We start from the raw sequence: 25,272 nt of genomic DNA, 5'->3' as shown, positions 1-25,272 counted from the left end.
GGAGCAGGTGGGTGGATGATGGGGGCTGCCCCAGGTGCTTCCCAGTAGGGGAGGTAGAGATGGTGAGAACCGAAAAAGGGCGGTTTTGAAAGCAGGACTGACCACTCTGGGGACTTTTTAAACACACAGAACAAAGGCACAGGCTCTCAGGGAGGACGAAGATGTGGAGCATCAGACACTTGGGCGGCTCCCTTTCTGTCTCTGGTTCTAGGCGTTCGTGTAAACTGAAGGAGTTGGACTCATCGGAGGCTTTTCCAACTGAGGGAGCCCAAAGCCACAGTGGTGGAGGGGTGGCTGAGTGGGTGGAAGTCCAGGCTTTGCCCCAGCCCACCCTCCCCAGGGCCCCTGACTCTGCTTTATATTGAGGTCTCTTTTAAGATTTTCTTTGGAAAAACGTTTTCGGCTGCCAAGAAGTTTGACAATCTCCAGACTAGATGACCTTTCAGTTCTAAAAAGTCATATAAGTTTGTGAACAAAAGCCAGGGGGAGGAGGAACAGCCCAGAAGATGGGGTTGAGTGAAACAGAAGAACAATCCAGAATGGGCATTTCAACCCTCATTTTAACCTTAGGACTGACTCTTTGGGTTGTGGCAGGAGCTCCCAATTTCCATCTCAGGATCAGCGTACTGCCTGAGTCAACTCAGAGTGACCTCCAAGGAAAATTCTGGTGGCCTTCCCATCAGATTCTTATATTAAATTTGCGGGGGGACGTCCCTCCCTTCACAGGACCCGGAAGCCCAGAGAAATTACGAAGGTTCCTCTGCTAATATGTTGGTCATGTCTTGCTGTTTGCAAGTGTTTCAACAATAGGGTATGTTTGACCTTCTTTTGGCCTCCTTTCAAGCTGGGAATTTAAGGTGTTCTCTGAATGCAGAGCAAACAAAGCTTTGGCTAACTTGCTGCTTTGATCTCTGAGAATTCATAGGAGCAAGAAGGGAGGAGATGGGCCAGGGGCCTGGAGGAATTAACTGTGAAAACCTGGCCAGGCTTTGTTGGATGGGGAAGCTGGGGTGGGGTGTCGGGTGTCTGGGGAACAGATGTGAGCCTGACTTGATCTTCTGCAGCTGCAGACAGAGGTTTGCCAGAGGTGAATGCGGTTCCCACAGAGGCCGTTAGCCCTCTCGGTGTCGCCCACCCGTCAGTGGTCTCTTCTCCCGCTGGAGCGGGAGTTAGTGCAGAGCTTTTGCAATCTGATTCCAGCGCCTCTGCTAACAGGTTGGATGGAGAAAGTGTTTCTTTAGAGAAACCGGGGATTTGATGGGTTTTATCTCTGTGTTATTATACTCATTTCTAAACATTCCAGAGAGGTGATGGAGAGACAAAAACAGCCTTCCTCCGTAACCTTTAACTGCTTTGTGATCTCAGTTGAGATGGTGGGCAGGGCAAGGTGGGGCTGGGACAGAAAATGAGTGACTTTCTCCAGAGCAGCCAGTCTCTGAGTATGTTCTGTGGAACACTCGTCCCGAGAGATGCTCTGAAAGGTTCACGATCAGATAGGTTTCGGCAGTTCTGCATGTCATGTTTTCTTCTGGAGATTCACAGCACACATTTGAATACTAGGGACTCTGAAACATCCTAGAGTCAAGAGTCAGAAGTCTTTGATTTCTTTGACTTTGTTGAGCTGAAAACGTCTCCAACTTAACTGACCAGGAACCATCATCTTTTTGGGTGAGGTAGTTCAGTTCAGTTCAGTTCAGTTCAGTTCAGTCGCTCAGTCGTGTCCGACTCTTTGCGACCCCATGGACAGCAGCACGCCGGGCTTTCCTGTCCGTCACCAACTCCCAGAGCTTGCTCAAACTCATGTCCATCGAGTCGGTGATGCCATCCAACCATCTCACCTCTGTCATCCCCTTCTCCCGCCCTCAATCTTTTCCAGCATCAGGGTCTTTTCAGATGAGTCAGTTCTTAGCATGAGGTGGCCAAGGCATTGGAGTTTCAGCTTTGGCATCTGTCCTTCCAATGAATATTCAGGGCTGATTTCCTTTAGGATGGACTGGTTGGATTTCCTTGAAGTCCAAGGGACTCTCAAGAGTCTTCTCCAACACCACAGTTCAAAACCATCAACTCTTCGATGCTCAGCTTTCTTTATAGTCCAACTCTCATATCCATATATGACTACTGGAAAAACCACAGCTTTGACTAGACAGACCTTTGTTGGCAAAGTAATGTCTCTGCTTTTTAATATGCTGTCTAGGTTTGTCATACTTTTCTTTCAAGGAACAAGTGTCTTTTAATTTCATGGCTGCAGTCACCATCTGCAGTGATTTTGGAGCCCAAGAAAATAAAGTCTGTCACTGTTTCCATTGTTTCCCCATCTATTTGCCATGAAATGATGGGACCAGATGACATGATCTTCGTTTTCTGAATGTTGAGGTTTAAGCCAACTTTTTAACTCTCCTCTTTCACTTTCATCAAGAGGCTCTGAGGCAGAGACACAAATTAATATCAAGTGGATTGCACTTCAGGAAAGGCTGGTCTATAGGCTGCAGAAATAGTAGCCTCTTCTTGGTGTCCACAGTGGGGAGGGGTTCCTGGAGCTCCTCCTTTTGTCCTTGGCGGCATCAGTCACCCAGGAGTTCTTCCTAGGAAACCCACTCCTCTACATTATTCTAATAGAGTAGCTCTGCTTTTGATTTTATTTGGAGGAAAAAAAAATCTATAAACTGAAACATGGTTGAATCAAATTCCCACATAGAGGAAAAACTTTCAGAACCTAGACTGAGTCTATTTCTAATCCCCAGCTCCATATTTTCTTCCTATTGAAGGAGCCAGAAGAGGTGAGAATGTGGCATCCTCTTGGCCACAGTAAATGATTCAGGAATGGGTAGTTGACCCATTAACCCATCAACCCCCAATAAAGCTTATCTTGGGAACTTTGGTTGAGCGACTTATAAGCAAGTATTGTCTTTTCTACTGCACTTGTGAGGATGCGAGCTTGTTGAACCCATGTTTCCATGAGGGATAACCTGATAAAGGAGGCAGTCAAGGGATGGGGAGAGACTGGATACCAATGAATCATTTGTGAGCCTGGATCCAACTAAGCCTGAAGTCAGTGTGATTTGTGTATGCCAATATTAGCGCAATTTTCTGTTGTAGAAGCTTGAATTATCTTTACTGTTACAGTACACTTCAGAGATCTCTTAGAACTAAACATCCCAGATGATAAGAATCGATTTCTCTTTTTTCACTGAGGTATAGTTGATTTACAATGTTTCTGGATAGAGCAAAGTGATTCAGTTATATATATATACACACACATGTAGGTATATGTGCATATTATTTTTGGATTCTTTTCCATTATAGGTTATTATAAGATATTGAATATGGTTTCCTGTACTATACAGTAGGTCCTTGTTGGTTATTTTATGTGTAGAAAGTGTTGTTAGACCCAAATTCCTAGTTTATCTGTCTCTTCTATTTTCCGTTTAGTAACCATAAGTTATTTTATGCCTGTAGGTCCATTTATATTTTGTAAATAAGTTCATTTGCATCTTTTTTTTTTAGGTTCCACTTGTAAGTTATATCACATGATATTTATCTTTTTCTGTCTGATTTACTTCACTTAGTATGATAATCTCTGGTCCATCCATGTTGCTGCAGATGGCATTATTTCATTCTTTTTATGGGCTGCATAATATTCATTGTTTTATATATAATATTCCATTATACACACACACACACACATCTTCTTTATCCATTCCTCTGTGAATGGACATTTAGGTTGCCTCCATGTCCTGGCTATTGTAAATAGTGCCGTAATGGACACTGGGACGCATGGGTCTTTTTGAATTAGAGTTTTCTCCAGGTATATGCCCAGGAGTAGGATTTTGGGATCATATGGTAACTCTATTTTTAATTTTTTAGCAAACCTCCATACTATACCAATTTACATTCCCATCAACAGTGTAGGAGCATTCCAATAAGAATTCATCTCACTACATCTTTGTCGCTTGCTGCTGCTGCTGCTGCTGCTAAGTCGCTTCAGTCATGTCTGACTCTGTGTGACCCCATAGATGGCAGCCCACCAGGCTCCGCCATTCCTGGGATTCTCCAGGCAAGAACACTGGAGTGGGTTACTCCACCCCTAAAACCAGAGCAAGCAATATCAAAGAAGTTGTTATAATAATCATCATTAATTAGTAATCAATAATTCATTTTTTTGAGTAGAAGGTACTTGAAACTTTATCTAGTCCAAAGCCCTGTCTCATTCTTCAGATTTGAATCCTGCCTGCCTGTCATGTTACTTTCTGGTCCTGGGCTGACTGCAGATCAGGCCTCATCCTTCCCACATAAAAGAGGTTCTGCATTTTTGAAAGTAGCTAAGCCTTCTCTCTTACACACCAAAACACATCCCTAGCCTTTCCTGGTACAGCCAGTTTGGGTGTTTCTCACTGTTGCACTATGAACACGCTCTGGATGGCTTCTGAATTTCTTCCTACTCAGGTTAACTTTCATGGATGAAGCCTAAAGCAGCACATGCCTGTTGTAGCCTATTTAAAAAAGCAAGAAGAAGGAAATGAAAGCTCAGCAGCAGCTGAGCTGCCAAGAGATGGCTGTGGTTGCCATATCGGGTCAACACCATCCCTTCATTTTTATTTTTGCGTGTGTGGACGAGCATATGCATGGCTGTGCTGGAACTTAGCTGCACTCCCCCTCCCTTCTTGTTGCCTGGGAGGCTGACCTGACGTGGACCACACCTGCAGCAGATCTTCTGCGGCCCCCAGTCCCAGGTGGGTTTGGACTGTGGTGTACTCTGGGCACAGATCTGGCTTACGAGAGAGGTCAAGGTGCTTATGTCTCTGTTTCCTCCCAGGAAATCGCCTGGGGCTTGTATGTCCATCAGCTGGCCACTGCTCCTCCCAGGGAAGCTTGCAAAGTTGCTTCTGCTCTTGATCTGTTGCTAGCTCTGGGCTTTCCTCATGGTCCCTTTCTCTCACCCCTTCATCGGTAAACTTCCTTGTGGGTATCCTATTTGAACGTGCCATCTGTTTCCAGTAGGGATTTTGACAGATAAACTTGTATTTTACAAATACGAAACATACTCTGTGGAGTGATTTATAATCTGCTGTGTTGTTTCTTGGGATACTGAAAACTTCTCCTTATAGCGTTTAACATTCCTCTACAACATCATAGTGAATGGCTAAGTGGGTTTTTATTTTTAACAAATGTACCATAGTTTATTTAAACCTTGAGAACTAGAGAATTAATTTTTTTCTCCAATTAACTTTTCCCCTATTACTTTGGAAGTACTTGGATGAATATCCTTGTAGGTAAATCTTCACACACATTCATCATTTCTTCTTCAGGATAAATTTGTAGAAACAAAACTGCTGGGTCAATAGTCATGAACATTTGGAAAAAGTTCTCTGTCTGTTGCCAGATAGCCCTCCATAAAAGTTTTATAGCAATTTATAAACTGTTTCCAGTTGTGTCGAGGAAGATTGCTTCTTACATTCTCTCCACTGTTTAATACTACAGCGAAATAGTGACCTTGCTGAATCTTCCCAGCACGGTGCTTGGCAAGTAGTAGGTGTTCAGTTAATGACAATGCCCCACCCCTTTCCCACAAAGAAATGTATTTTTACCCTTAGGGTTTCCATCAATAAGAACATCCACATGCACACTCACACTCACACATATGGGTGCACACCCATGGGTCTTCTCATCTCTACTTGCAAGCTGTGTGTTACTCCTCGAGTCTCAGTATTTTAGAAATGATGTATCTATTCATACTGTAACCAAGAGGACCATCACCCTTTCATAAATCCTTGGACAGAAAGAGATCCAGGAAGTCCCAAGTCCACTGGGTCCTAAAAAAAGAAATCACAAACTCTGTCATCAGGACATGCTCAGATGCTGCACCCCCAGCCAGGGCTTAGGTTTAGCTTGGATGAGTTCAGGAAGCAGGAGAGGGTCTGGTGGAACAGTCTAGAACCTGCTTCCTCTGCTGGCTGCCCCATAACTGACGCTGAACATTCTCCAAGCCTCCTTCCTGCTCCCATGGCTTCTGACTGGTTCAGAACTCAGAGCTGACACCCATAGCATCTGAATTCTCATTGTTGTTCAGTCGCTAAGTCATGTTCGACTCTTTGTGACCTCATGGACTGCAGCACACTAGGCTTCCCTGTTCATCATCAACTCCCAGAGCTTGTTAAAACTCGTGTCCCTTGAGTCGCTGATGCCATCCAACCATCTCATCCTCTGTCGTCCCCTTCTCCTGCCCTCAATCTTTCTTAGAAATGGACTCTTTTCCAATGAGTAGACTCTTCGCATCAGGAAGCTGCATTTTACCATCCCAGCTTGCCTGGGACATCTCTGAGAAAACTGGATGTTTTGAAGTTTGGAAAACTGGACCTTTCATTACTGCCAGCTCCAGAGGGCTTAATCCAGACCCGGCGTCCCCATGGGCCCTCAGGAAAGATCTGCTTATGGATCGGTTACGACACTCCATCACTTTCAGTGTTCTGTTTTGAAACCCAGTGGCGAAGTCCAGAACATTCTCTGATTTTATTTTTATTGGAGTCCAGGAATCAGACAGGAACTCTCTCTGGTCCCCAGTGACCTACAAAGGCCACTCCTTAAACATTTCTCACAGGCCCTGTTCCCAGAGAGACCCAGGCAAGCACACAGCTTGGAGACCCATGGGGCGTGATACAGGTTCCCCCAGGGCTCAGTTACCCTGAAGGCTCTCGCCCATGATGTGAGCTTTCAGAGATGTAGAGGGGAGATGTTGCAGAGTTTTCTGATGTGCTCAGCTGCCCCACTGGCCCGAGTTGTGGTCTGTTCAGGGAAGAGGAGGTATTATTAATAGTTAAGTAAGAGTCATGTACAATGTGCATTTCCAACTGGTGGCTCAGAGGGTAAAAGAAACTGCCTGCAACGCAGGTGACCGGGTTCGATCCCTGGTTCGGGAAGATCCCCTGGAGAAGGGGATGCAACTCGCTCTAAAATTCTTTTCTGGAGAATCCCATGGACAGAAGAGCCTGGTGGGCTACAGTCCATGGGGGTCGCAAAGAATCGGACATGACTGAGTGACTAACACACACACACACACCCCCTACACGTGATTTAGGCTGGACAAACCGTGTGCTAAAGTGAGAAGAGTTCAGATTTGGGATTTGGAAGACCTGGGTCCAAGTGCTGTTCCCCGTGCGTACTAGTTGTGTGATCCTAAGCAGGGTACTTTGTGTTTCAGTAGCCTCACCACTGAAATTATAATTATGAAATTATAATATCTCACAGGGTTGTTTGGAGCCTGGAATGAAAAACGAACCTGAAACCACGTTGTATGTGACTTGGTTCCCACTAGTTTTTCATTAATAATTCCATTTCCTGATTTCTGGCTGTGCTAAGTCTTTGTTGCTGCGCTTGGGCTTCCTCTAGTTGCCGAGAACAGGGGCTGCTCTTTGTTGCTGGGCGCAGGCTTCTCAGGGAGGTGGCTTCTCTTGCTGCGTACCAGCTCCAGGTGAGCAGGCTTCAGTAACTGCAGCACTGGGGCTCAGTACTCGTGGTGCACAAGCTCGGTAGTTGCGACTTGGGCTCTAGAGCGTGGGCTCGGTAGCTGCGGTGCCTGAGCTTAGCTGCCCCATGGCACAGGGAATCTTCCCAGACCAGGGATTGAACCCCTGTCCCCTGCACTGGCAGGCGGATTCCTGTCCACTGCGCCACCAGGGATGTCTGTGTATGTACTTCGTTGCTCAGTCGTGTCCAACTCTTTGGAACCCCATGGACTTAGCCCTCCAGGCTCTTCTGCCCATGGGATTTTCCAGGCAAAAACACTGGAGTGGGTGCCATTTCCTCCTCCAGGGGATCTTCCTGACCCAGGGATTGAACCTGTGTCTCTTACGTCTCCTGCACTGGCACGTGGGTTCTTTATCAATACTGTCACCAGGAAAGCCTTCGTTACATCATCGATAGTTTAGAAAAATTTCTTTTACTTTCCTGTTAATTACTGGAAATGTCTGCTTCTCCAATATATGCATTAGATGATATAAATTTCCCTGGAAACACTGCTTTTGCTGTATCCCATAAATTTTGACAAATTATATTTTCATTTTATGGCTGCTTTTACTGTCTTCTTTTTATTCTTTTCTTTTTTTTTTTTTTTTTTTGCCATTTCTTTATATTTTGTAAGGGTGATCCTGCTTGAAATTTGTTGTGATTCCTATGCCTGAAATTTGATGTCTTTAAACAAATGTGGAAAATTTTGACCCATTATTTTCTTGTGAAATATTGCCTTTGCCCCATTTTCTCTGATGTAAATATTTGTTAGACTTCTTGCTCTATCTGCCATGTTTCTGAAGGTTATGTTCACAATTTCCAAACATGTTTCTCAGTGTTGCATTTTAGATAATTTATTTGTATCTATCTTTCCATTCTCTAATTTTCCATTTGGCTGTGGCTCATTTTCAGTTGAGGTTTTAATTTCAATTGCCATGGTTTTCATTTCTAAATGTTCTCTTTTTCAATTTTGCTTGGTTTTTTAAAAAAGTCTTTTATTTCTTGTTTGTATTTCAAATTTCTCTTTTATTCCCTTAAATGAAAAATTTATATTCTTTGTCTGAAATTCTAATGTCTGAAATACTTGTGAGTCTGATTCAGCTATTATTCTGTCTGCTGATATTCACATAATGCTTTGTTTCTACGTGTCTTTTGTTATGTTTGGCGGTGAGTTGCTCGTTTTCCCTGGAACACACATAGGTGATCTAAAATATTCTAGTAGCTATGTTAAAAAGGTTAAAAGAAACAAGTGAAATTAGTTTTGATAATGTATTTTATTTAAGCCAATATGTCAAAATTGTATCACTTTAACATGTAGTCAATAAAAATTTTTTTAAGGAAATATTTATATATATTTTTGTATGGAGTCTGAAAAATTCAGTGTGTATTTTATACTTCCAGCACATCTCAATACAGACATTCACTTTACCAGAAACACTTGATCTATATTTAGGTTCACAAAATTTACAGTTGAAAAACTAGATTCACATACCCAAGCTGTTTCAAACATACTTTGAGTTTTCCTACAATTAAACTGAGTATCAGTGTTTAAATTGAGTAAAATAGAGTAAAAAAGTTTAGTTCCTCAGTAGCATTAGCCATATTTCAAGGGCTTGACTTCCACATATGTCTAGTGGCTATTGAATTGACTGTGTGGTCTTAGAACAATTAACTTTTGCTCTTGACATTCCAGTTTAGGCATGCTTTCTAGAGTCCAGTCTTTGGCAAATACTGTATAAGTTAAGACTTGTGGGTTCTCAGATCTTGGGATCTATTACAAATATCCATGTATGGGTCCCCTTGGATTAAAGGAAATGAATTTTTGCAGGTGGGATCTGGGCATGAGTATTTTTTTTTAAAACCTTCCCCATGATTCTAATGGACAACCTCAGCTAGGTGCCCTGGAAGATGAATTTGGGGCTAATATTACAATATGATGCTTCTTATGGTCTGAGCAACCTATGGAAACACGGAAAGGAATCAACTGGTACCAAGTACAAGGCTTGGTACTTTTTAATGCCTCTGTCAGAACTAAAATCTTTTTTTTTTAAATAATTATTTATTTTAATCGAAGGATCATTGTTTTATAATATTTAAAACCTTAATTTTAAAATTTAGACTTGGCTAGTATTCTTACCAGTGGGAGAACTCTATCAATAAGGTTTTCAGTTGCTTTATTACTTTAGAAATAAAAAATATTTAGTCTTTTAGTCAACATTAAGTTTGCTGTGGTCTTTTGACTTCCAACAGGACATGCTGTTGCCATTTTATTTAAAAATGTTTAGAGAAGATTTCAGTTCTGTATGAATGCACCTACCTATACTTATTTGTGAACTGTAGGCTCCTAGGGAGATCTTACATGCCAAATTACAGCACAGCTGCTCCTTGCTAACCTATGTTGACATGATAGCTATTGCTCTACTATGACTCACCACTGTTGATCAGCCAAATTGGTTGATCACACATCTGACCTAACTTGAGTGACATCATTGTGGCTGAGCTAGTTTGGGTGAATTTCATGAAAATCTTCCTGTTCCGTGCCTGAACTTGCCAACTGGTCGTTTAGATACCTTTCCTAGTTTCAATGGTTGGGCATTTGTATTACTTAATTAACTTACTATTCTTATTTCCAGAAACCTAATGATATTTTTTCATTTCACTAATGACATTTTTTCATTTCACTTATTCAATCAACAAAATTTCATGGTGCAGCTACCCGGCTCCAGGCATTATGTTAGGTCTAATTAGCAATTAGGCTTCATCTTGTGTGGCAACCCTAATCATTGATAGCATGGTGTTGAAAAACATTCTGAATTTCTGCCTAGGCTCAGTGGGAAAGAAAGTCATGAGCAATTAGTCATGTCTGCCATAGACATTGGAGAAGGCAATGGCACCCCACTCCAGTACTCTTGCCTGGAAAATCCCATGGACGGAGGAGCCTGGTGGGCTGCAGTCCATGAGATCTCAAAGAGTCGGACACGACTGAGCGACTTCACTTTCACTTTTCACTTTCATGCATTGGAGAAGGAAATGGCAACCCACTCCAGGATTCTTGCCTGGAGAATCCCAGGGATGGGGGAGCCTGTGGGCTGCCGTCTATGGGGTCGCACAGAGTCGGACACGACTGAAGCGACTTAGCAGCAGCAGCAGCAGCAGCAGCAGCAGCCATAGACATAGGAGGAGATGCGACTGTAGCCATAGATTTGATCCCTGGGTTGAGAAGATCCCCTGGAAAAGGAAATGACAACCCACTCCAGTATTCTTGCCTGGGAAATCCCAAGGACAGAGGAGCCTGGTGGGCTACAGTCCATGGGGTTGCAAAGAGTTGGACACAATGGAGCAACTAACACACACACACACACACACCCCCCTGAATAAAATCTCCAGTTACCCTCCTGTTTTAGTCCATTCCAGCTCCTATAAAAAAAATACCATAGACCAGGTATCTTATAAATAATGGAAATTTAATTCTCAGAGTTCTGAAGGCTGGAAGTTCAAGGTCAGACTGCCAGCATGGTGGATTCTCATGAAGGACCTGTTCACTGAAGGACAATTTCTGGGTTGCAGTCTGCCAGCTTCTTGCTATGTCCTCACATGGTGGAAGGGAGCTATGGAATTCTGTTGGTTCTGTTTTATGAGGGCACCAATCCTGTTTGTGAGGCCTCCACCCTCATGGTCTAATCACCACTTAAAGGCCACACCACATACTACCATCATATTGAGCTTTAGAGTTACAACACATACATTTTGAAAGGACACAAACATTCAGACTATAGGGCTTCTTAAGGAAGACCTACCTATCAATTCTTGATTTGAAGATGAGTTTTAAGCCTGAATTTTCCATGTACTGCAATCTCACGTGTTGCAGATTCAAGCATCTCAGAAGAGCTGCCAAAGATGCTGAGTCCAAACTTCTCCCTCTTTCTCTCTCTCCTGGGAGAAAAGATGTTTCTATTCCTCCTTTGCATGTCCTGACAGGCCCTCAGGGAGCAGGCTGTGGAGAGGGCAGCAGGTCTGGCCAGTGTTGGCAAGGACTGCTTAGGATCCACAGGTGACCGTGGCCAGTCAACCTCCCATGAGCGGCCAGCACAGTTATGAAGCCAGGAGACTTGCTGATTAAACTGGAAAACTGCTATTCTTAGTGGCAAGCTGTCATCCAGCCCTTTTGAAAAAGGAGAGAAACCACTCAGCCAAGGTCTAAAAATACTTAGGGACTGACAAGCAGCTCTGGCCAGAACTCGGGCATATAGCCTTGTTGAGACGGGCTGTGTAGAGGAAGGCATAGTACCTCAGAAGGACCTTGCAAGGTCACAGAACGTTGTGTTTTGTGACCCAAATAAACAGTTTTTTTTTTTTTTTTAAATTTTCTATCCCTGTCCCTTTTGGACTTCCCAGGTATCCTGGTGATAAAAAATTTGCCTGTCAATGCAGGAGACTCAGGACATTTGAGTTTGATCCCTGGAAGCTGGCAGTTCAATCCTGCAGGGTTGGAAAGATCCCCTGGAGGAGGAAATGTCAACCCACTCCAGTATTATTGCCTGGAGAATTCCATGGACAGAGGAGCCTGGTGGGTTAGAGTCCATGGGGTCACAAAGAGTTGGACACCACTGAGTGATCGAGCATGATTGAACACACATGGCCCTTTAATTATTAATTATAGCTAAAATAAAATTTGTAAATATTTCATATTCAGTTCAGTTCAGTTGCTCAGTTGTGTCGGACTCTTTGTGACCCCATGAATCGCAGCATGCCAGGCCACCCTGTCCATCACCAACTCCCGGAGTTCACCCAAACTCATGTCCATTGAGTTGATGATGCCATCCAGCCATTTCATCCTCTGTCGTCCCCTTCTCCTCCTGCCCCCAATCCCTCCCAGCATGAGGGTCTTTTCCAATGAGTCACCTCTTCGCAGGAGGTGGCCAAAGTATTGGAGTTTCAGCTTCAACATCAGTCTTTCCAATGAACACCCAGGACTGGCCTCCTGTAGGATGGACTGGTTGGATCTCCTTGCAGTCCAAGGGACTCTCAAGAGTCTTCTCCAACACCACAGTTCAAAAGCATCAATTCTTCAGTGCTCAGCTTTCTTCACAATCCAACTCTCACATCCATACATGACCACTGGAAAAACCATAGCCTTGACTAGACGGACCTTTGTTGGCAAAGTAACGTCTCTGCTTTTGAATATGCTGTCTAGGTTGGTCATAATTTTCCTTCCAAGGAGTAAGTGTCTTTTAATTTCATGGCTGCAACCACCATCTGCTGTGATTTTGGAGCCCCCCAAAATAAAGTCTGACTTTGTTTCCACTGTTTCCCCATCTATTTCCCGTAAAGTGATGGGAACAGATGCCACAATTTTAGTTTTCTGAATGTTGAGGTTTAAGCCAACTTTTTCACTCCCCTCTTTCAGTTTCATCAAGAGGCTTTTTAGTTCCTCTTCACTTTCTGCCATTACAATGAATAATAATGATAAACGCTGCTTATATGCTACCATATTTCCAACATGGCGGACACTGTTCTAAGCTGTTGTGCACTTTATTTGATTGAGCCCCTCAATATCCCTGTGGGGTAGGTAATAGCATCACTGCCATTTACAGATGCGAAAACTGGGTTTTAGATGTGAGGAATCTGGGTCACTCTAGGTAGCCTGAAGACAGTCTAGTATGTGGGATGGCCTGAAATTGGCCTTTGATTACCGTCCCTCCTCTTTGATGGCTGTGGGTTGCTTGATATTGTTTTCCTGGGTGTTCACAAGCTGCTCTCTTTCAATATCTCCCAGGAAAATCTTGGTTATTGGACCTCTATGGAAAAGTTCTCAGTGCTTACATGCTTTTGGGTCTCCTTGTGGAATTTATGCATCATGTTCTGTTGAGCACAGTGGTCTGGTTTAATGATGCCTATTTCAGTTTGCATAGAGATGATCCTCCCCTTCCACTGACACAAATGTTAGCTGCCTTACTTGTAGTATTGCTTGTGGGTTGACTCAGTGCCAACAGGCAACTTTGCCTGTGAATATGTTTATAGGGTTTATCTTTATTTGAGCCTATTAATGTTCTCCTCCTGTGCATTGAGCCCTGGGCACAGTGGAATTCTCAAAGGCTTTAGGGTGATACCAATATGGGCTCAATTCTAACTCATTCGAATCCCCACTTGACACAGCCACTGTGCAGGCGTGTTCATCTTTGTCCTTCTGCATTTGTATTTCAGGGGTTCTCGGGAGGGATGGAAGATGAATCTCAGGCTGCCATCTTGACTTGGAAGCCAGCACCTCCAATACAGGTTATATATCCTTGATTCTGATGCTTCGTACTTAACAGTTTTCTGTTTTATGGTTCTCTTGTAGCTACCTCAAATTTTATGTGGATGGGGCTTGGGCATGAGTTCATAAATAAATAGCACAAACAAATAAGCAAACACAAAAATGGTGAGAATAATGCTTTCTTAGTCAGCAAAAGACTGCCTGCCACATCTGTGTTCCTTTTTCAGCAGGAAAAGGGAGGAAAGAAGAAAGAAATGGAGAAATGCCTCACTCATGCTGGTGATAACAGTAAGTCCAAGTCCCCTTTCCGGTGTCTCCATGTAAATAGGAGCTGAGGAGTTGAGATATAAAACAAGGAGGCCATCGAGGTGGCAGATGGCATGCCATTTGGACTGCCTCCTGCCCTGTGGGTATTTTGCTTCATTCTAGTGTCTGGCTAGAGCCCTTGGTGACAGTGGCTTCAGCTGGTTCATCTTGCCAGCCTCTGGATTATATTTTGTATAGAGGATATCGACTTAACAAGCTCAGAGGAATCAATGGTCTTTCTCTGCATATCAGCCCAGATGAATTCTTCATCAGCTGCCTCCCTCAATGTGGGCCCATCAGCTGATCCTGAAGAGTGGGGGGGCCCAGTGAGAGACAGCCCCACCAGGGAGGGGCTGGAGCTGAGAGGAGCAGGCATATTTTCCTTGGGCCCAGCTGCAGAATACACCACAGGACTGCCCTCTCTGGAATGCACGCTGCTGTCTGAATTTTGCCATCCATAAATGCCTCCCTGGACCAGCTCTTGCCCGCTCTGACCCCTTGCTTCTCAGAACTGCTTATAAACGAAGTGCCTCGGAGGTGGGCCCTGGGCAATTGCTTGGTGAAAGTGGACGTAAGTGAGGCTGGCCTGTTCTTCTCGAAGGAAGAGAGGGAACAGCACAGGAATCCAAAACCACGCTCTCTGAAGAGTTGGCCAAAAAAAGGGAAGGAATGCAGACATCTTTCATAGCCCCCAGATGTGTCAGCATCATAAAAACGAGTTTCTGGGTGACTTTTAGGGTTTTTTTCCCCCACAAAGTAGGATAAAGTCTTAAAAAAAATTAATCTTAAATAGTTGATGTATCAACTGATCTCTTCCTTAGAGCAAATAGGGCCAAAACACAAAAAGCACTGATTACTTCAGGACACTGAGGCAGCTTGTGAATATTAGAGTAGTTGGAAATAACCATGAGGCAATAGTCTAACACTTGGAATATCTGTTCTCTGAGCATCTTCAAGGGCCTTCTGTAAGATGAGGCCACAGGGTAGAAAGGTGGCAAGTTTGGACTCTGATACTTTACCACATTGCTGGCTCCAGTATTCCTGTTTTTAAAAGTTCCTGGTGGTTCAGGGCTTCCCTGATAGCTCAGTTGGTAAAGAATCTGCCTGCAATGCAGGAGCCCCTGGTTCGATTCCTGGGTTGGGAAGATCCGCTGGAGAAGGGATAGGCTACCCACTCCAGTATTCTTGGGCTTCTCCTATGGCTCAGCTGGTAAAGAATCCACATGCAATGTAGGAGACCTGGGATTGATCCCTGGGTTGGGAAGAGTCCCTGGAGAAGGGAATGGCTACCTACACCAGTCTTCTGGCCTGGAGAATTTCATGGACTTAGGGTCCATGGGGTCACAAAGAGTCAGACATGACTGAGCAACTTTCGCTCCCTGGTGGCTCAGATGGTAAAGCATCTGCCTGCAATGCAGGAGACCTGGGTTCAGTCCCTGGTTTGGGAAGATCCCCTGGAGAAAGAAATGGCAACCCATTCCAGTATTCTTGCCTGGGAAATGCTATGGATAGAGGAGCCTAACAGGCAACACTCCGTGGGGCTCGAAAAGAGTTGGACACGATTGAGTGATTAACACTTTCACTTTTTCTCACTTTCACTTTTGTTTTATTCAAATGCTCAAGCTGTGTTTAAGAGTGACAGTGTGACAAGGTGAGAGAGCTTGCATTCCTAGCTCTAAGGCAGACGTGTCTTCCAAGTGTCTAGCCTGCTGCCATCAAGGAGTTGAGGGACAGAGCCGGTCACGACCACTGTTATTCTAGGGTCTCAGAGAATTCCCCCGGGCGCCCCATGAGCTGTGGGGATCCCAAGCCTGGCGGTAGGCCTCCCTGCCTCCCTGCTCCCATCCTCTCTCATCGCAGTAGCCGTGTCCAGTTGATGCTACTTCCCCAAGGTCCAGGGTTCATCCTGGTCGCCATCCTCCTCGCTGCAGCTCCTCTAGCCCAGGCTCCCTGTCTCTCACCAGATGGTAGAGACAGCAACCTTGCCTGCCTCCCGTACAATTTGCACATGGCACACGGTGAGCCATGGAGTTCACAGCAGCTCTTAGCCGTCACCAACTCGAACCCCTTCAGGAGTTGCTAAGATGCTTGCAAATTCTGAACCTGATGTGTGTGGACCTTCATGATCTGGACTCTTCTGGCTTTTAAAAAAATCTCAAGACAGCCCATGCCTTCAGTCACCTCCTTCCTACCTCCAGCCCCTATCCTCGGTTGTTTAGAATTATTTTTAGCCACTTACTAGCTGGGGGATCTTGGCAGGGGGGAGTCAGTTAACATTCCTGTTCCTCAGCTTCCTTATTTGTAAACTGGGGATAATGGGGGTTGCCAGGGGTTGTTGAGGATAAAATAAATTAAAACAGATGTCATGCTATGACCAGAGCCAGTGCCGCTTTGTTGCAGAAATGTCATTGGATGGGCCCAGTGATAATCACTCTAAGTGAAGTAATTCAGACAAAGACAAATTTCATACTATATCACTTGTGTGTGGAATCTAAAAAATGATACAAAGCAGAAATATCCTTACAGAAATAGAATGCAAACTTACGATTATCAAAGGAGAAAGGGAGGGGAAGGATAAACTGGGAGTCTGGGATTAATAGATGCATACTATTGTATATGAAATAGAAAAACAAGGGCCTATAACACAGGGAACAATATTCAGGAACAATAGCACATGAACAACATCAATAACTTGTACCTTTAATGGAAAGGAATCTGAAAAAAGAATATATATATATATATGTAAAACTTAGTCACTTTGCTGTACATCTGAAATATCGTAAATCAACTATACTTTAAAAAAATAAATGAAAGTGTTTCAAACATGTGTAAAATCTAGGCACATTAGAATGCCAGCATATTGCTTTTCTGTAACCTGAATAGTAAGAATAAATACCTCTATGGTAAAGAAATGTAGTACCTTAAACCACCTCTCACTTTCTTTAGCTCTCTCCTGTTCACCCTGGAGGGCTCAGCTAAATGCCACGATAGCTAATTATCACCCAGAAGCCCCCATCCCTACCTGGGCAGGGTCCCCTGCAAGGTGCTTTTGTAGTGCAGTGATCAGCATTTCTGCAGAATGGGACCCATCCACGTTGTGGCATCACCATCTGCATCCCACTCTGTCCCTGCAGCAGACTGAAAGTGTTCTGAGGGCAGGAACTTTCTCAGGTACCTGAGGCCTCTTGGTAAGTACATATTGCTAATATGAATATTCATTGGAAAGACTGATGCTGAAGCTGAAGCTCCAATACTTTGGCCACCTGATGCGAAGAGCCAGCTCATTGTAAAAGACCCTGATGCTGGGAAAGATTGAGGGCAGGAGGAGAAGGGAATGACAGAGGATGAGATGGTTGGATGGCATCACTAACTCAATGGACATGGGTTTGAGCAAGCTCCAGGAGCTGCAGTCCATGGCGTCTCAAAAGAGTTGGACATGACTTAGCAATTGAACAACAGCAACATATATATATATATAAACTGAGCAAAATTGGCTAGATGGGAGAGACTAGGCCAGCCTCAGGTGGATGCTTCTGAACCTGGGGAGGGTCATATTTCTTTTCATTATTGGATAAATGGTTAATTCTCTTTTAACGAGCCAAAGGAAAAACAAATTTACCAAGTTGACATTTAGCAAAAGCCATTTCGGCATCTAAAGATGTTCTTAGTTCTGCAACTCTGAATGACCTTGCACTTGAAAATGTCACTGCCAGTTTGCTGGGCTGATTAGGTTTGCCCGTTCGCTCTTGCTTCTAGACCCCTGCTCTACCCATTTCTTTCCTCAGCTGGGGTTTCCTCCAACACACTCCCACTTTGGCTAGAATTCCATGCTCCCTGCTCTCTCCTCAGCTCAAGGTGAGTTTCTTCTGGGCTCTTGAGAGCAGCTGGGGAGATACTCTCTTTATTTAGGTCTCATGTGGTTGTGACTGGACACAGGGTGGTACTCTGGGGAGGAGACAGTTTCTGCAGCCTGGACCACGGCTGAAGGGTTCCGTCATTCCAGTTGACCACAGCTAACTAAAATGTGTGAGCTTGCTGGGAGCTAATAGTTCCAAATCTGTGTACTGTACAGGGCTACGGGAACAGATTATGGTGGGTCTTTTCCAATGCATTTGATTTGTCCATTGTCACTTGAATCAGAGAGGGGGAGGAAGGTGTGTAATACACTGAGCTGTTTCTCCAAAACTTACACCTGGAACCTCCTTCTGAGAATATATAATCTCTTACCTTGCCTTGTCCTGTAAGAATTAAAAGGAAAAAAAAATGCATTTTGTCACTTTCTCGTGTTACCAAAATTGAATTTAAGAATTTTTAGACATGTTTTCCCCCATCTAATTATTGATGCATGCTGTTCAATTTACTCTAAATTAATTATGTAAGAAAAGCATGATTCATCCACAAAGACACTCAGTAATTGCATAGTTGATCATACTTGGTTGAGAAACACAATTTTAAAATGTAAATGGAAATTTAATTATGTGTTAGCATTGAAAATAGGCAAGACCTGCTTTTGTGACCTCACATTTGAATTCCTGCATTTTAATTGAAAAAAATTCAACTGATTAATTTTGAGTTTTACCTCTAAATATTGACATAAAAGAGGAGAACAGGTCACTTGCCGTTATTTATTTAAACTATCCCATTGGTGGAGTGGATAGTTTCATTCCTAGTAAAGGAAGAAGCATGCATTTAATTCTCATTATGGCTTTCTTACTTTAACATTGGCTTCTGGAATGCCAGAGATAGCCTGAAGGGCTACTAAGGCTTTTGACTAAATAAATGAAATTTAGAGATTAGGCTCAGAAAATATTGGAGTGATTTGGCAGAATTATCATTTCTTGAAAAGTTTTTTGATGTGGACTATTTTAAAGTCTTTATTAAATTTGCTGCAATATTGCGTATCTTCTATGCTGTGGTTTTTCGGCTGCAAGGCGTGTGGGGTCTTAGCTTCCTGACCAGGTGCTGAACCCACACCCGCTTCACTGGACAGTGAAGTCTTAACCACTGGACCACCAGGGAAGCCCCAGAATGATCACTTTCAAGCTTCTTGTGTGGGAGGCAGCTTCTAAGATGAGTCCTTCTTCTTGAGTGTGGGCTGAACCTGGTGCAACTGATGGGATAACAAAGAAACTGATGGGATATTATTTCCAAGGCAGGTTGTAAGGGACTGTGACTTCTCATTTGCTCTCCTTCTCTCTTCTCATTTGCTCACTCTGATGAACCTGGCTGCCATGTTATAAGGAAGCCTCCACACACACCCTCCAGGGCGACTCTAACACCTGGTGACAAACTGAAGCTCTCAGTCCAGGGCCCCACGAGGAGTGGGATCCTGCAGAAAACCATGGAGTGAGCTTGGAAACGAGTCTCGTCCCAGTCAAGCCTTTAGATGACTGCAGCCCACCTCAACACCTTGATTGTAGCTTGTGAGACCTTGTGAACCAGAGGACTCAGCTAAGCTGTGCCCAGATTCCAGAGTCACAGACATAATGTGACATAGCTTGTGCTTTTATTTTAATCCATTAAAGTTCAGAGTAATGTGTTATGCTGCAATAGGTAAGTAACACATTATTGACCAGAAATGTATTAATATGTCTTTTGTTACCTGAATGCTATTGACTAGAGTGCCTCAATATATATACTGGTGTGTTCACTTACATAACAAATTCTAGGCCACAGATGTCAGTTTCTGCAAAAATCCCCTGGTCAACAAAGAGTTAAAATGCTTTGTTTCTTGCTTGCTGATTTCCACATCACTGTTTCTTATGCTTCTGGTCTTTAGCCAGAGGCAACACATTAAGGGAAATCTGGTATACATGGCATAGAAACACAACAAGGTTCCTCAGACCCAACCTGGGCAGCTGAGCCTCAAATCACCCACTGATCTGAATCATGCATGTGCCCATCTGCCTTCTCCAACAATCGCCCTAAAATTAGACAAAGAGGTTCTCAAGCAGTTTTGTTTATTTTAAAGAGAAAACATATTTATTTCCTTTGTTGATTTTAAAAAGATGCTGTTGCCACCTTTTGTGATGTGAATCCAGGTGATGGCTAAGGGAAAAAAAAGAGCATCCATGGGGCAGCCAGGAAAAAAGAGCATGTGGGGCACCGTAGGAGAGGTTTTGACAGCCAGGACCAGAGGCAGCAAATAGCCCCTCTGCTCGCATTTGATCCGCCAAAAGTAAGTGTCAAGACCATGTCACACTGCAAGGGATGCTGGGCAATATAACCTACTACTGTACCTGGAAGGAGGAGGAGACAGATTCTGGCAAAACATAGCCTGTCTGCCAAAATAGTTAACTCTTATGAAGTTAAACTGAGCCTCTATGATGTACAGGGGCTTCTCTGGTGGCTCAGTGGTAAAGAATCTGCCTGCCAATCCAGGAGATGCAGAAGATGTGGGTTCAGTCCCTGGGTCAGGAAGATCCCCTGGAGGAGGAAATGGCAATGCATTCCAGTATTCTTGCCCCCAAAATCCTAGGGACAGAGGAGCCTGGCCAGGTATAGTCCATGGGGTCTCAAAGAGTCTGACACAACTGAGCGACTGAACACATACATGATATACAGACACCATACTAAGCATTACAGATACACACGAGGTAGAAAAGAGTGGTCCTTGTTCTCAAAGACATCACAGTCTAGCTGGAGGCATCTGTTGATGAAAAGTGGTTTGGAAATCAAGCCTTCTGCCAGCTTCCACCACCCCCATGTGAAAAACAGCGGCAGCTACAGAGCGTTCTGTTCATGGGCTGAACAGTACACGTTCATCCTGTGGAAGTCTCATCCCCAGTGCCAGGGGGGCCACAAAACCGCTCACCTGAACCCTCTCTTTGTTGGCAACTATGGACATGACAAAACCTCTCCCTCCCCTGGGGCAGTGTCTGTGACTGTGAACTTGCAAGTGACATGTGCGGGAACCAACTTGGCTAGTGGTCTGAAACTCCAGCGACCGCTACTTGCACGAATGTTTTCTAAGGTAGTTTTCAACATTTTTGCCAGGAACTTGGAAATCAGGGTGTAAACTGGAGCAAGATCTTTGGAAACATGATTTTGTATTATAGACTAAGTGGAGAGTGAAAAAGTTGGCTTAAAGCTCAACATTCAGAAAATGAAGATCATGGCATCCGGTCCCATCACTTCATGGGAAATAGATGGGGAAACAGTGGAGACAGTGTCAGACTTTATTGTTCTGGGCTCCAAAATCACTGCAGATGGTGACTGCAGCCATGAAATTAAAAGACGCTTACTCCTTGGAAGGAAAGTTATGACCAACCTAGATAGCATATTCAAAAGCAGAGACATTACTTTGCCAACAAAGGTTCGTCTAGTCAAGGCTATGGTTTTTATGGATGTGAGAGTTGGACTGTGAAGAAGGCTGAGCGCCGAAGAATTGATGCTTTTGAACTGTGGTGTTGGAGAAGACTCTTGAGAGTCCTTTGGACTGCAAGGAGATCCAACCAGTCCATTCTGAAGGAGATCAGCCCTGGGATTTCTTTGGAGGGAATGATGCTAAAGCTGAAACTCCAGTACTTTGGCCACCTCATGTGAAGAGTTGACTCATTGGAAAAGACTCTGATGCTGGGAGGGGTTGCGGGCAGGAGGAGAAGGGGATGCCAGAGGATGAGATGGCTGGATGGCATCACTGACTTGATGGACATGAGTCTGAGTGAACTCTGGGAGTTGGTGATGGACAGGGAGGCCTGGCGTGCTGCGATTCATGGGGTTGCAAAGAGTTGGACACGACTGAGCAACTGAACTGAACTGAAAATATATATAACCTGTGACTCAGCAGTGTTCTCCTTCCTACCTTGGGAAATAGTTTGATCATGCACATGAGCATAAGAATGTTCATCACAGAGATGTCTGTGCTAGTGAAAAACTGACAACAGCACAGATGTCCATAAATGATAGAATAAAGTATGGTGTAGCCACACAACGGAGTATTACACAGCAGTGAACATGAATAATTTATAGCTTCTTGCATTAATATGAATGAATCTCAAAAATGTAATGTTGAGTGCAAAACACAAGTCATACAGATGACTTCATTTATGCGAAGTTCAAAAACATCCCAAACTAAACAATATGCTTCTTAGGGATATGTATACAGTGCTGGTGATTCATGCTAGCTATTACTTCCTTGTGCTCTGAGACCCCAGGCACGGGAGTGGCGTGGAGGGATTGAGCTTGCATTATTCAGTCTTTCTGCCTGTTCCTGCCCTTTTATCATCAGAAAAATGAATGACTTGGCCCTACCCGTCCCTGGAGCGTCTCATGCTAACTTTGGCATTGTAGTGAAGTCCTGGCCAAAGCCTAGAGGATGGAGGGAGGAAAGGACAGAGAAAGAGAGAGGAAGAGGAGAAGAAGAAAAGGAAAGGGAAGAAGGAGGAGGAGGAGAGGAGGAGAAGGAAGGGGAGGGATCAGAGAGGGAAAGTTAGAGGGAGAAAGAAAGAGAATGAACATGTGTGTGGAGGGTAATACATTTTAAGAATGGAAGACAGAATCAGGTTTTCTGACCCCACTTACACGTTCAAAAAATGCATATGCGGACCAGACATCTATTGAACAATTTCATAGCCCTTTCACTGTACAAAGCAATTCCTTAGGTTTCATGTCATTTCATCCTCACAGCAGCCCCACAAGCACACGTGGTTGTTCCCATTTTCCCTATTCAGAGTGTAAAACTCAAGGAGGGTAAGGGATTTACCCACGGTCATCATGGTGGGGATGAGAAATTTGGTGTTCGATCTAAAAGGTATAGATGCAGAAGTTCAGGGAATATGCTTGGAAAAATCTCGTGGGAAATAACTTCATTGAAGTCTTGTCCCTTTGAATACTGCCATCTCAGCCTGGCAGTCCCCCTTCTCCATTTTAATTTATGATTTTTGCCCCAGGGTACATCATTTGAAGGGCAAAAAAAGCCCTAGCAGCGTTCTCCCTGCACGGACTCTGGAGGCCTGCTCCTTTGAGCAGGTGGCTTGGTACTTACAGATGTGGTGAGCTTATACATCTGGCAAGCATTAGCTAGTGGGCAGCACACGCTATTGCACAGCCCTAATGAAATCTCGGTCTGCTGCATTTTAATAAACCATCCAAGGAAGCAAGATTCCTGGCATTCTGTTGCCCAGTAAGGGTCTGGAAGAAATAGAAAAATTTCTATCATCACAATGCATTCAGTTATTTTCATCTTGTACAAAGTTACTCCGGGTTGAAAGGCTGGACAAGATAGCTCTTGATTAAATGAAAACTATGTCTGACTAGTACATAAATTATGTAGTGGAGGAACAGAAAAATCAGTGTGCTTTTATTAGCTCAGTCCCCATCATGGTTTAACTCAGACTGAGAAGCTTATCTGCCTTGAAAGTATGTTAACAGATACATGGCTGACACATTTCTTTGAAGGAATACTGGGGTCAGAGATTGAGTTTTAGTGATGGGCATTAGCTGTTCTGAGCTTCCCAGATGGCTCTAGTGGTAAAGAACCCAACTGCCAGTGCAGGAGATGTAAGAGACTCAGGTTTAATCCCTAGGTTGGGAAGATCCCCTGGAGGAGGGCCTGGCAACCCCCTCCAGTATTCTTGCCTGGAGAATCCCACGGACAGAGGAGCCTGGCGGGCTACAGTCCATGAGGTCTCAAAGAGTTGGACACAACAGCAACTAAGCACTCATTAGCTGTTCTGGATATTGCTGTTTTCATCTTTGCAGTTGTACTGCTTTATTTTGTGTTTATTAACCCACTGGTTCTGCTTTTACCACATTCATACCCAAAGGTCCTTTTTTATATCTTTTGGCTTATTTGCTTGATTTGTAAACCCATGACTTGCCTTCCTCATCCTCACCCATCCATTCGATGTTTCTAGACATATATTAAATGTACAGTTTCCTCTTTCCCCAGGAGTCAGTAGCCTAGCTACTTGAAATGGGGAGGACAATGCAGTCAGATGGAATTAACTGCATTTTTTGTTCTCCTGGGAACTTGAATTTAGAAGGGAGTAGTAGTAAATAATGCAGTTCAATAAATATTCCTGGTTCTCCTTCTTACATGGTAGGACTGCATTTCTTGGCTCCATTGTGGTTGGACAGAGCCTTTGAATAGTTCCGACCATGGAGCTGTGAGCAGAACTGACATGGGTTTTTTCAAGGATGTGCAAGACTCCTAAAAACCTTTCCCCCTTTTCCCCTTTGGCATGGCAACCTGCTGGAGATCCACACCAACTCTGATGAACAGATTCCCTACCAGTATACCATGGACTATAAAATAAGTGAGAAAAGAAACTTTATTTCTCAGAGAACAAACTTATAGCTACCAGGGGACAGGTGAGGAGAAGAGGGATAGATTGAGAGTCTGGGATTGACATGTACACACTGCTGATTTTAAAATGGATAACCAACAAGGACCTACTGCACAGCTCAGGGAACTCTGCTCAATATTTTGTAATAACCTAAATGGGAAAAGTGGAGAAGGCAATGGCACCCCACTCCAGTACTCTTGCCTGGAAAATCCCATGGATGGAGGAGCCTGGTAGGCTGCTGTCCATGGGGTCGCTAAGAGTCGGACATGACTGAGCGACTTCCCTTTCACTTTTCACGTTCATGCATTGGAGAAGGAAATGGCAACCCACTCCAGTGTTCTTGCCTGGAGAATCCCAGGGATTGGGGATCTTGGTGGGCTGCCGTCTATGGGGTCGCACAGAGTCGGACCTGACTGAAGCAACTTAGCAGCAGCAGCAGCAAATGGGAAAAGAATTCGAAAAAGAATAGATACATATATATGTACAGCTGAATCACTTTGCTGTATACCTGAAACTAACACAGCCTTGTCAATCAATTATACTCCAGTATAAAACAAAAATTAAAAAAAACTAAAAAAATAAATAAAAGCCATTGAAGTGAAATTGTTTGTTACTAGTTTATACTCGTAATAGTCTATACTGACTGATCCAGAGGGAGAGAAAAAAAGTTCAGGTAAGAAAGAAAAGGAAGAGAGGCTAGGAAGTTTGGGATTAACATATACACACTGCTATATTGAAAATGGATAACCAACAAGGACCTACTGTATAGCATATGGAACTCTGCTTAGTGTTATAAAACAAACTCAATGGGAAAATGTATAGCTTCATTCACTTTGCTATACACCTAAAGCGATCACAACATTGTTCGTCAGCTATGTGTGTATATGTGTGCTGAGCCGCTTCAGTCGTGTCCGACTCTGT

At 43.8% G+C, this 25,272-nt stretch overlaps 1 long non-coding RNA gene across 2 annotated transcripts; it reads left to right on the top strand.

Annotated features, from left to right (window-relative positions):
- Positions 1-19,943, top strand: LOC129633748 (uncharacterized). 2 transcript variants are annotated; one of them, XR_008705257.1, is made up of 5 exons: positions 1-811; positions 13,705-13,776; positions 13,987-14,044; positions 17,848-17,917; positions 19,304-19,943. It is a non-coding gene; the product is annotated as an uncharacterized LOC129633748 (long non-coding RNA). The 2 variants fall into 2 exon arrangements; XR_008705256.1 differs by having other exon boundaries at positions 13,984-14,044; positions 19,304-19,942.
- The last annotated feature ends 5,329 nt before the right edge of the window (positions 19,944-25,272 follow it).

Source organism: Bubalus kerabau, chromosome 19 (assembly GCF_029407905.1).
Source record: "Bubalus kerabau isolate K-KA32 ecotype Philippines breed swamp buffalo chromosome 19, PCC_UOA_SB_1v2, whole genome shotgun sequence".
In the NCBI taxonomy this organism is placed as follows: Eukaryota; Metazoa; Chordata; class Mammalia; order Artiodactyla; family Bovidae; genus Bubalus; species Bubalus kerabau.
Note: the sequence above shows the minus strand (reverse complement) of the source record. Positions and strands in the feature narration are given on the sequence as shown.